We start from the raw sequence: 8,718 nt of genomic DNA, 5'->3' as shown, positions 1-8,718 counted from the left end.
GAACCCACCTCTCTGGGCCGTAAAACAATCAAGTCCACTGCCAACAAGTCAAGTCCAACTGATGATGGGTGATGGTGGTTCTGTGCCGTGGAGTCAGTTCTGACTCATAGTGACCCCGCATAGTGTTTCCAAGGCTGTAAGTCTTTACAGGAGAGAAAGCCCATCTTTCTCTCACAGAATGGCTGGTAGTTTCGAACTGCTGACCTTGAGGTTAGCAGACCAACTCATAACCACTATGCTACCAGAGCTCCTTATAGTGGCCCTATAGAGGGTTTCCAGGACATCTTCCTACTGTGGAGCAACTGTGGATTTGAACCATTGACCTTGTGGTTAGCAACCCAATACCTAACCCACGGTCTCCTAGTCTTCCCTTTATACATGAGGGTCTGGGCTGGATGTCCTCGATAAACTCCTGACTTCCAGTCCCGGGCTTTGTGGTGGGCTTCATCCACCTCCACAGGGAGCATGTGCCAGAGACTCACACCCACATCCAGGTGCACCCCAAGTAAGCTCCTGGCCTGGAATTGACTCCAATCCAGCCACATCAGCCTCGTGAACCACAGGGTAGAGGCAGAGGCTGGTGTAGGCACTCCACTCCACTCTCTGGGGCCAGGGGTGTTCCCCCATGGGATGTGATGACAAGGTCCTACCCCGGTGCGGTGTCCTAAGTCCTCCCTCTTGAGTGGGTACAGGTCTCTGCTTTGGGGAGGACCTTGTGAATGTTTCCAGGTGGGGTACAGCCCCATGGCTTAGTTACATCCTTCCTGGGGTGGAGGCAAGAAAGTTGTTTCTGTAAGGTGCTAAGGCTAGAAGGAAAGGCGAAAGGAGAAGGCGTGGGAGTCCGGCTGAGCAGGGACCTGAGGGGCAGTGGGTGTGGCGTTAATGAGAGGTCTTCTAGAATGTCTCCAAGGTTATACAGGATTGACCTAGTGTTAAAAACCTGGAGAAATTGGGAAGGGGAGGGGCCTGAAGTTGCTCTGACCCCTTTCCTTTGGACCCTTTTCATGGTCCACACCCTGTGGAGCGAGCCCTCCTTCCCTTTTGTGGATGAAGCTACCACAGCTCAGGAGGACATGCTGATGGCTTGGTGACCATGCAGCTGCAAAAACGGCCTAACCCATCAGTACCCGGGGTGTTCTTGCCTACCCACCAACCAGTTTGCTCTGGAGCTCTGGGTCCCTGTGTGTCACCGATGGAATGGAATGGTTGCCAGACATTTCAAAACCAACAATTTTACTGGGAGGGAAACTTCCACGATAAATTAAAAAAAAGTTTGTAATCAGTTTTATCGCAGTACAGTTGAAAGACACACATCATTAAAGTTCACCAATGGGAAATGTACAACTCAGAGGGTTGAGTACAGTTTGTAACCACAATCAAAACGGAATCTTTCCACCACGCCCCAAAGTTCCCTCCAGTGCCGCCCTTGTGCCCCAGCCCCACTGGGCTGCATTCTGTCACGTGTTTGTCCTACTCTATGCAATCCGTCATGTTGTTACTTGATGTCCAATGAACTTGACTTATAATGGCCCCAGGCACAGCAAAACAGTCCTGTGTCAACCTCATGATCGCTGGCTGGCTCAAGTCCATTGTTGCAAGCTTCCGCCCCGGAAGCTCATCTCCCGGAACTCTACTGGCTGGTATTCCATGGGGTCCACAGGGTTTTCCGTGACTGAATTTCTGCAGGGGGTCTCCCTCCAGACCTTTCTCCCTGGTATGCCTTAGTCTGCAAGCTTCTCTGAAACCTCCCCGCAGTGGGGGACCCTGCTGGCGTTTGAAATGCTGGTGGCATGCTTTCCAGCATCATAGCAGCACTGAAGCCACTCTGTGCAACCAGATAACAGATAGGGCTGGTGGTCACTTACCTAGCATAGTGCTTTTGAGATCATGTGTGTTGTAGCATGTCACATGTTGTAGAACACTCTAGGAGTTCTCCCCCTCCCTTTTTTGTTTTTGTTTTTTGGCCAAGTGCTCTTCCATTGACTGGCTTTGCCACATTTTGCTAATGCATTAATGGGACCAAGCAAGGAGAAATGCAGGGATAGCAGTATAACGGTATGTGCTTTATTAGGGCATTCAGAGGGCAGGATTTCTGACAGGAAGAGGGCACCATCCCTCTTACTGTATGCCTGAAGGCAACCAGTGAAGGGCCCACCACTCCTAAGAGGACACCCTGGGGAAGGGGGCTTACATTTCTTGGTGATGCCACTCAGCAGCCTAGCTGACCATAGAGCTCTGAAAGGCAGCCATAGTTTGGGGTTCCAGCGACTCCAATTCATGGTGGCCCCGTGTGTATCGGGATAGAACTGTGCTCAAAAGATCTTCAGGTATTTCTTTCAAGGCACCTCGGGACACACTCAAACCTCCATGCTTGGTTAGCAGCTTAGCACTGAAGTGTCTGCAATACCAGGGGTATTAATGTGCCATCTTGGTTCATAAAAGACAATTAAGGTACCATAATAATATAAGGTATTAATAGCAGGGGACCACTGGTATTGTCTGTACGGTGGTTATGTGCCATGGAGTCGGTTCTGACTCGTAGCGACCCTGATAGCCTTTTCAAGGCTGCAAAGCTTTATGGGAGCAGAAAGCTTCGTCGTTCTCCCACGGATCCATGGTAGTTTTGAACTGCTGACCGTAAGATTTGCAGCTCGACTCGTAACCACTATGCTACCAGAGCTCCTTAAGGGCAATATGGGCAGTAGCGTAGTGGTTACGAATCAGACTGTTAACCTCAAGGTTGGCAGTTCGAAACTACCAGCTGTTCCACGGAAGAAAGATGAGGCGTTCTGTTCCCGTAAAGATTTACAGCCTCAGAAACCCTGTGTAGGCTCACTATGAGTCGGAACCGACTCCACGGTACTTAACAACAACAACAACATACAATCTTGGGGAGTCTTGGTGTGGTGCTGTGGGTTAATGTGCTGGACTGCAAAGTTGGTTTGAACCACAAGATCACCAGCTGCTCCTTGGGAACCCTATAGATGGTTGATATGGGTTGGAACTGACATGACACTGCTGAACATACTATCTTGGAGTCTTGATGTGGCACCGTAAGATAAAGGCCTGAACCACAAGGTTAGTTTGAACTACAACAGCCACCGTTCCTTGGAAACCCCACACAGGGTCGCTATGACTTGGAACAGACTCAATGGCACTTACCAACAACTAATATCTTTGCAGTTTTTCTATACATCTAAAACTGCTCTAAAATGAAAGTATATATACACATATATATTTGTTTTCATTTGTTAACTTTTTACAGGGAATATGAAACACAGATGGAATCTAGATGAGACCACTCAGGTCACCTGACTGGTATCTCGATGCCCTCACCCCCTTGTCCCTGCCCCACATCCGTCCTGGGTCCCATGGCCCAACCACAGATCATATAGATTGGCACAGTCATACAGCTGCCCAGCCCACACAGGGTGCTTTCCTGTGTGTCCAGGGTGATTTGGGAACTGATAGGGACCCAGGCAGGGCCTTGACATTCCTGCCCACCTCCCCATCCCCAGTTTCAGCCCCAACTCCAAGTCATAGTCAGGGGCAGAGGGACCCTCTGAGAACATCTAACGACCCCCTTCCCACTGTCTCGACTTTGTTGTGACTGGTAGACCTCTCTAGGACAGGCAGAACGGCTCCCTAGGGTTTCCGAGATCTTCACGGGAACCTACAGTCTCATCTTCTCTGTGGTATGGCTGGTGGGGGGCACTCCATAAGCAGGACCTGGCCTCCTCTGGTCAGTACCTGCAACCAGAGTGTGTGGACTGTCTATTCTGATGGCTAACTCCATTGCCTGTGTGTGAGGCCTATGCTAAACCCCTGTGACCTGCCCTTTCCTGGTGGTATACCCCTGAGAGTGTGGAATCCAGGTGAACCCCAGGATCCACACCCTAAGCCACCCTCATCCAATCAAGGAACCCATGTGGGGGCAGGAAGGCCATCCTGGGTCCCATAAGAGAGGATTGCAGGGCACCAACCGCTCCCAGCTCTATTTCATAATCCTGCCCCTCTACCTACACCCCACCCTGTAGACCTGGAATGGGGGACTGAGTCCATCTGTAGTGACTGACCACCTGGGTCCTTTCACTCTGGAGCATCCCTGGACTGGCCCCCAATCAGTTGGTCTGTCTTTGTCTGGCCCTGTGGTCCTCCATGATTAGTCCCTTATCTGTCAACTGTCCCTGTGTGAGCGGGTGCCCTTATCAGAGGTCTGTGTCAGATAAGGGGAAAGCCCCGGGGATGGGGACAAGCCTCCTCGCCCGCACCCTGCTGCCCTCCACCCCTCCAAAGGCCGGTGGTTAGCTTCTTACAAAACAAAACAAAACAAGGATTCTTTAGGGGCTCAGGGGGAGTGTGAATAGGAAGAGCTCAGGGCAGTCTGAGGGTGGTGTGACTACTCTGTATGGTAGTTCTATGGGGACCGGGGAGCCTAGGACAGTCTGAAGGCAGTGAGAGAGTTCTGTGTGATACTCTCACTAGGGACACGTGACATTCTACAGTTGTCAAACCCACTGGACTGGACCTTTGCAAGGAGCAAGCCCTAACATGATGTGGGCTCTAGTGAATAACTGTGTATCAATGTTGCCCCAGCAATTGTAACAAATGTCCCAGGAGGATACAAAGTATCACTATAGGAAGACCAGTAAGCAGACAATAGGTAGATGGGAACACTCTACACCTAAAACTGATCTAAGAAGTGGTATTGTCCTTGGGCTCCATCATGCCCACTTTCCACTCAGAGTGACCCATGTGACCCATGTGTCAGAGTCAAACTGCCCCATAAGGTTTTCAAGCCGGTAATTGTTTTCCTTTCGTTTTTTTCAACTTTTTATTGTGTATTGAATGAAGGTCTACAGAGCAGGTCATGTTTTACATTCAACAAATCGTACACTTTGTTTTATTGTTGTTGTTGTTGTTAGGTGCCATCAAGTTGGTACCGACTCATAGTGACCCTGTGCAAGCAGAATTAAACATTGCCCGGTCCTGAGCCAAACTCACAATTATTGCCATGCTTGAGTCCATCGATGCTGCCACTTGGCCAATCCATCTCATTGCAGGTCTTCCTCTTTTTCTCTGACCCTACACCCTACCAATCATGATATCCTTCTCCAGCAACTGGTCCCTCCTGACAATATGTCTGAAGTATGAGAGACGAAGTTTGGTCATCCTGGCCTCCAAGGAGCACTCTGGCTGCACTTCCTCCAACACAGATCTGTTGGTTCTTTTGGCAGCCCAAGGCACTTTCAGTATTCTCCTCCAACACCATAACTCAAATGCATCAACATTCATATGAGTTACTGAAACTACCATGACTTGGGTCAGACGCACCTTAGTCCTCAAGCTGACATCTTTGCTCTACAACACTTTAAAAAGTTCCTGTGCAGCAGATTTGCCCAATGCAATACGTCGTCTGATTTCTTAGAACTGCTCTTCCATGAGTGATGATGGTTGATACAAGAAGAATGAAGTCCTTGACAACTTCCTTCTTTTTTCCATTGATAAGAATGTTGTTTATTAGTTCACTAGTGAGGATTTTTGCTTTCTTTACATTGAGATGCAATCCATAACAGAGGCTGTGTGCTCTTTGATCTTCATCAGTAAATGTTTTAAGTCCTCTTCACTGTCACTTTCAACAGGCAAGGTTGTATCATCTGCACCTTGCAGATTGTTAACGAGTCTTCCTCCAATCCTGATGCCACAATTTTCTTCACAGAACCCAGCTTCTTGGATTATTTGCTCAGCATACTGGTTGAATAAGTATGGTGAAAGAATATAACCCTGTCGCACACCTTTCTTAATTTTAAACCATTCAGTGTTCCCATGTTCTGTTCGAACAATGCTTCTTGGTCCAGGTACAGATTCCTCATGAGCACAATTAAGTGTTCCGGAATGTTGTCCATAGCTTGTCATGATCCACACAATTGAAAGCTTTTGTGTAGTCAGTAAAGCACAGGTAAACATCTTTCTGGTATTTTCTGCTTTCAGCCAAGATCCATCAGACATCTCTAGAAGTTCTCTGTCAACGTATGCTTGCATCAATTTCTGTATTCCCTTTAGTAAAATTTTACTCACATCGGATATCAAAGATATTGTCTGATTTTTGCATTCCATTGGGACACCTCTCTTTGGAATGGCCACAAATATGGATCTCTTCCAATCAGTCATCCAGATAGTTGTCTTCCAAATCTCTTGGCAGAGATGAGTGAGTGCCTTCTGTGCTGCATCAGTTTGTAGAAAGATTTCCATTTGTATTCCATCGATTCCCAGTGCCTTGTTCTTTGCCAGTTCCTTCAATGCACCTTGGACTTCTTCCTCAGTATCATTGGCTCTTGATCATATGCTACCTCTTGCAATGGTTTTGTCTCCTGCTATCTAAATCCATCTTCTGCTGACTTCCCTCTTGTTGCGTATTGCCTGCCCTGCCACCATGTTAACATGTGTCTACCCTCTAGACCGTGAAGAGTTTTCCCTCCCTGCCCCTCCCACCCCGTAGGCATTATAGATTATTTCTTGTATCAAGGAACCTTTTTTCTTTCTTTAAAAAAAAAAAAAAAGAGCAAACTTTTTACAACATTTGGTCTCCTACAATATTTGTCCTTTTGTGACAGACTAATTTCACTCAGCACAATGTCCTCCAGGTGCAACCATATTGTGAGGTGTTTCTCAGATTCATCATTTTTCTTCAAAGTTTTGTAATATTCCTTGTGTGTATGTATCAAAGTTTGCTTAACCATTCTTCTGTTGATGGACATTGAGGCTGGCTCTGTCTTCTTGACGTGTCTCTTATAGACAGCAAGGAGCTCTGGTAGCGTAGTGGTTACGAATCGGGCTGTGAACCACAAGGTCAGCAGTTGGAAACTACCAGCTGGTCCGCAGGAGAAAGATGAGGCTTTCTGTTCCTGTAAAGATTTACAGCCTCGGGAACCCTGTACAGGGTCGCTATGAGTCAGAACTGACTCCATGGCACACAGCCACCACCTTACTGACAGCATACTGAAGGATCCTGTTTTCTTCTCCATTCTGCTCTCTAGATCTCTTGACTGGTACGTTTAATCTATTTCCATTCAGTGTAACTGTCAATAGGTACGAACTGATCCCTGTTGTGGATCTGTAGTTTTAATTTTTTTGTGTGGTGCTGCTGGATTCTTTATTTCACATAATTTTCTATGCTGAGTTCATGTTGTTTGTGAGTTTTCTATTCATTTTCATTTCTGTGGTGTTAATGTTTACTATATCTTTCTGATATTCTCTTTTTTATTTTGATATGCAGGTGTATTATTTTTCTTTGAGGTTACTCTGTAATTTATTAATTTTTCCCCTGTTTACAACAGTCTGTTTTACCTTGAAACCTACTTGACTTCCTTGTCATTTGGAAGTACTGCATCTACGCTAGTCCCTCTTGTAGCTTTGTAGTTGGCTTCATTATACATTAATATCTCTGATTCCCTATTTTCAATCTTGTAGGTTTGTTTGGGACTCCTGGTCTGCAAGATTAATGGCACCTGGATGCAGGCATGTCATCAGGCATGCCCTGGCACAGCCTCTGTTCAGCCAGAACAGTTCTGGGCATCTCTGACCACTTTGCCCCCCTGGGGTGTTGGGATAGAGAGAGCTGGGGACCAGACTCACCAGGGGCTGTGTGGGCCAGGTCCATCAGGAGGGGCAGCACTGGTACCAGCAGGTTTGGCATCTGGAGGAACAAGGAAGGGTGGATGAGCCCAATTGGGGGTCTGCAGAGGACAAGCTGAGTGCGGGTACGGACTGAGACATAGTGGTCTCAGAGGCTGGGGGCCTACCCTGATCAGTCTCTGAGACTGTCAGCCCTGCTACCCTCCCCTCCCCATTTATCCTTCCTGGTGGGATGTTGGGAGGATGGGCTCACCTTCCTCCAGTCCAGAGGGAGGAGGGATGAGTCAAAAGAAGGGGCCCCAAGCCACTGGTCCAGGGTCCCATCCAGAATACCACATCACACTGAGTCCCTGAGAGGCGGGGACACCAACGAGTGGACATGCACCCTAACATTCAAAGGGGAGGGGCGTGGGAGGTGTCAGGAGGGGTCTAGAGGTTGAAGTGAACAATACGTCCATGAAGGAGCAGAGGCAGGTGATAGACATGTAGGGACAGTGGTCAGATGGGGGTGGGGTAATGGAAGCTAGAGGAGAAGGGGGGCTTGAGATGGGGTGGGGTCTGCTGTCTCCCCTCATTTCCCCTGCTGATGGGGGCTTAGATTCCAGACAACAGCCCCTCCATGGTGCTGACATGGACCTCACAAGGAATCACGCCCCCTTCCTGACCAAGGGCACTGAACCCCTTTCCCTGCTGCTTCTCCTCTGACCAGGAGGCCTTAAGGAGAGGGGTAAGGAAGTGCAGAGTATTGGGGAGTCTCAGGTGAAACTCACCTCTGAGGGGCACCACTATGCTGAGGACCTCAGGTTGCACCTCCAACCCTGTGCTCCTTTTGGGAGGAGGGTTGGAAATAGCAGTCATCTAGCCTCCTCAGGGGTCCTCATTTGCATAAGTGCTGTAGCTGGGCAGTGGGCCACCTCAGTGCCCAGAACCCCCAGCTGAGGAAGGCAGGGATACCCAGAGGTCCAGCCTTTCCCTCCACCCCTGTCCCATCCTGACTGCAGGAGCCGTCCAGCTGATGTTGCAGGGTGACTTGAACTCCCCATGTACAATGGACTGGGGATGTCACAATGCCACATCCTGAGA

General features: G+C 48.5%; 1 protein-coding gene across 1 annotated transcript in view; it reads left to right on the top strand.

The window, feature by feature from the left end:
• The window catches only part of LOC102832203 (tryptase-like), a 24,498-nt gene that overhangs the window by 14,142 nt on the left and 1,638 nt on the right, over nucleotides 1-8,718 (top strand). The gene's annotated exons all lie outside the window — the stretch shown is intronic.

This window comes from Chrysochloris asiatica, unplaced genomic scaffold, assembly GCF_000296735.1.
Source record: "Chrysochloris asiatica unplaced genomic scaffold, ChrAsi1.0 scaffold00257, whole genome shotgun sequence".
In the NCBI taxonomy this organism is placed as follows: domain Eukaryota; kingdom Metazoa; phylum Chordata; class Mammalia; order Afrosoricida; family Chrysochloridae; genus Chrysochloris; species Chrysochloris asiatica.
Note: the sequence above shows the minus strand (reverse complement) of the source record. Positions and strands in the feature narration are given on the sequence as shown.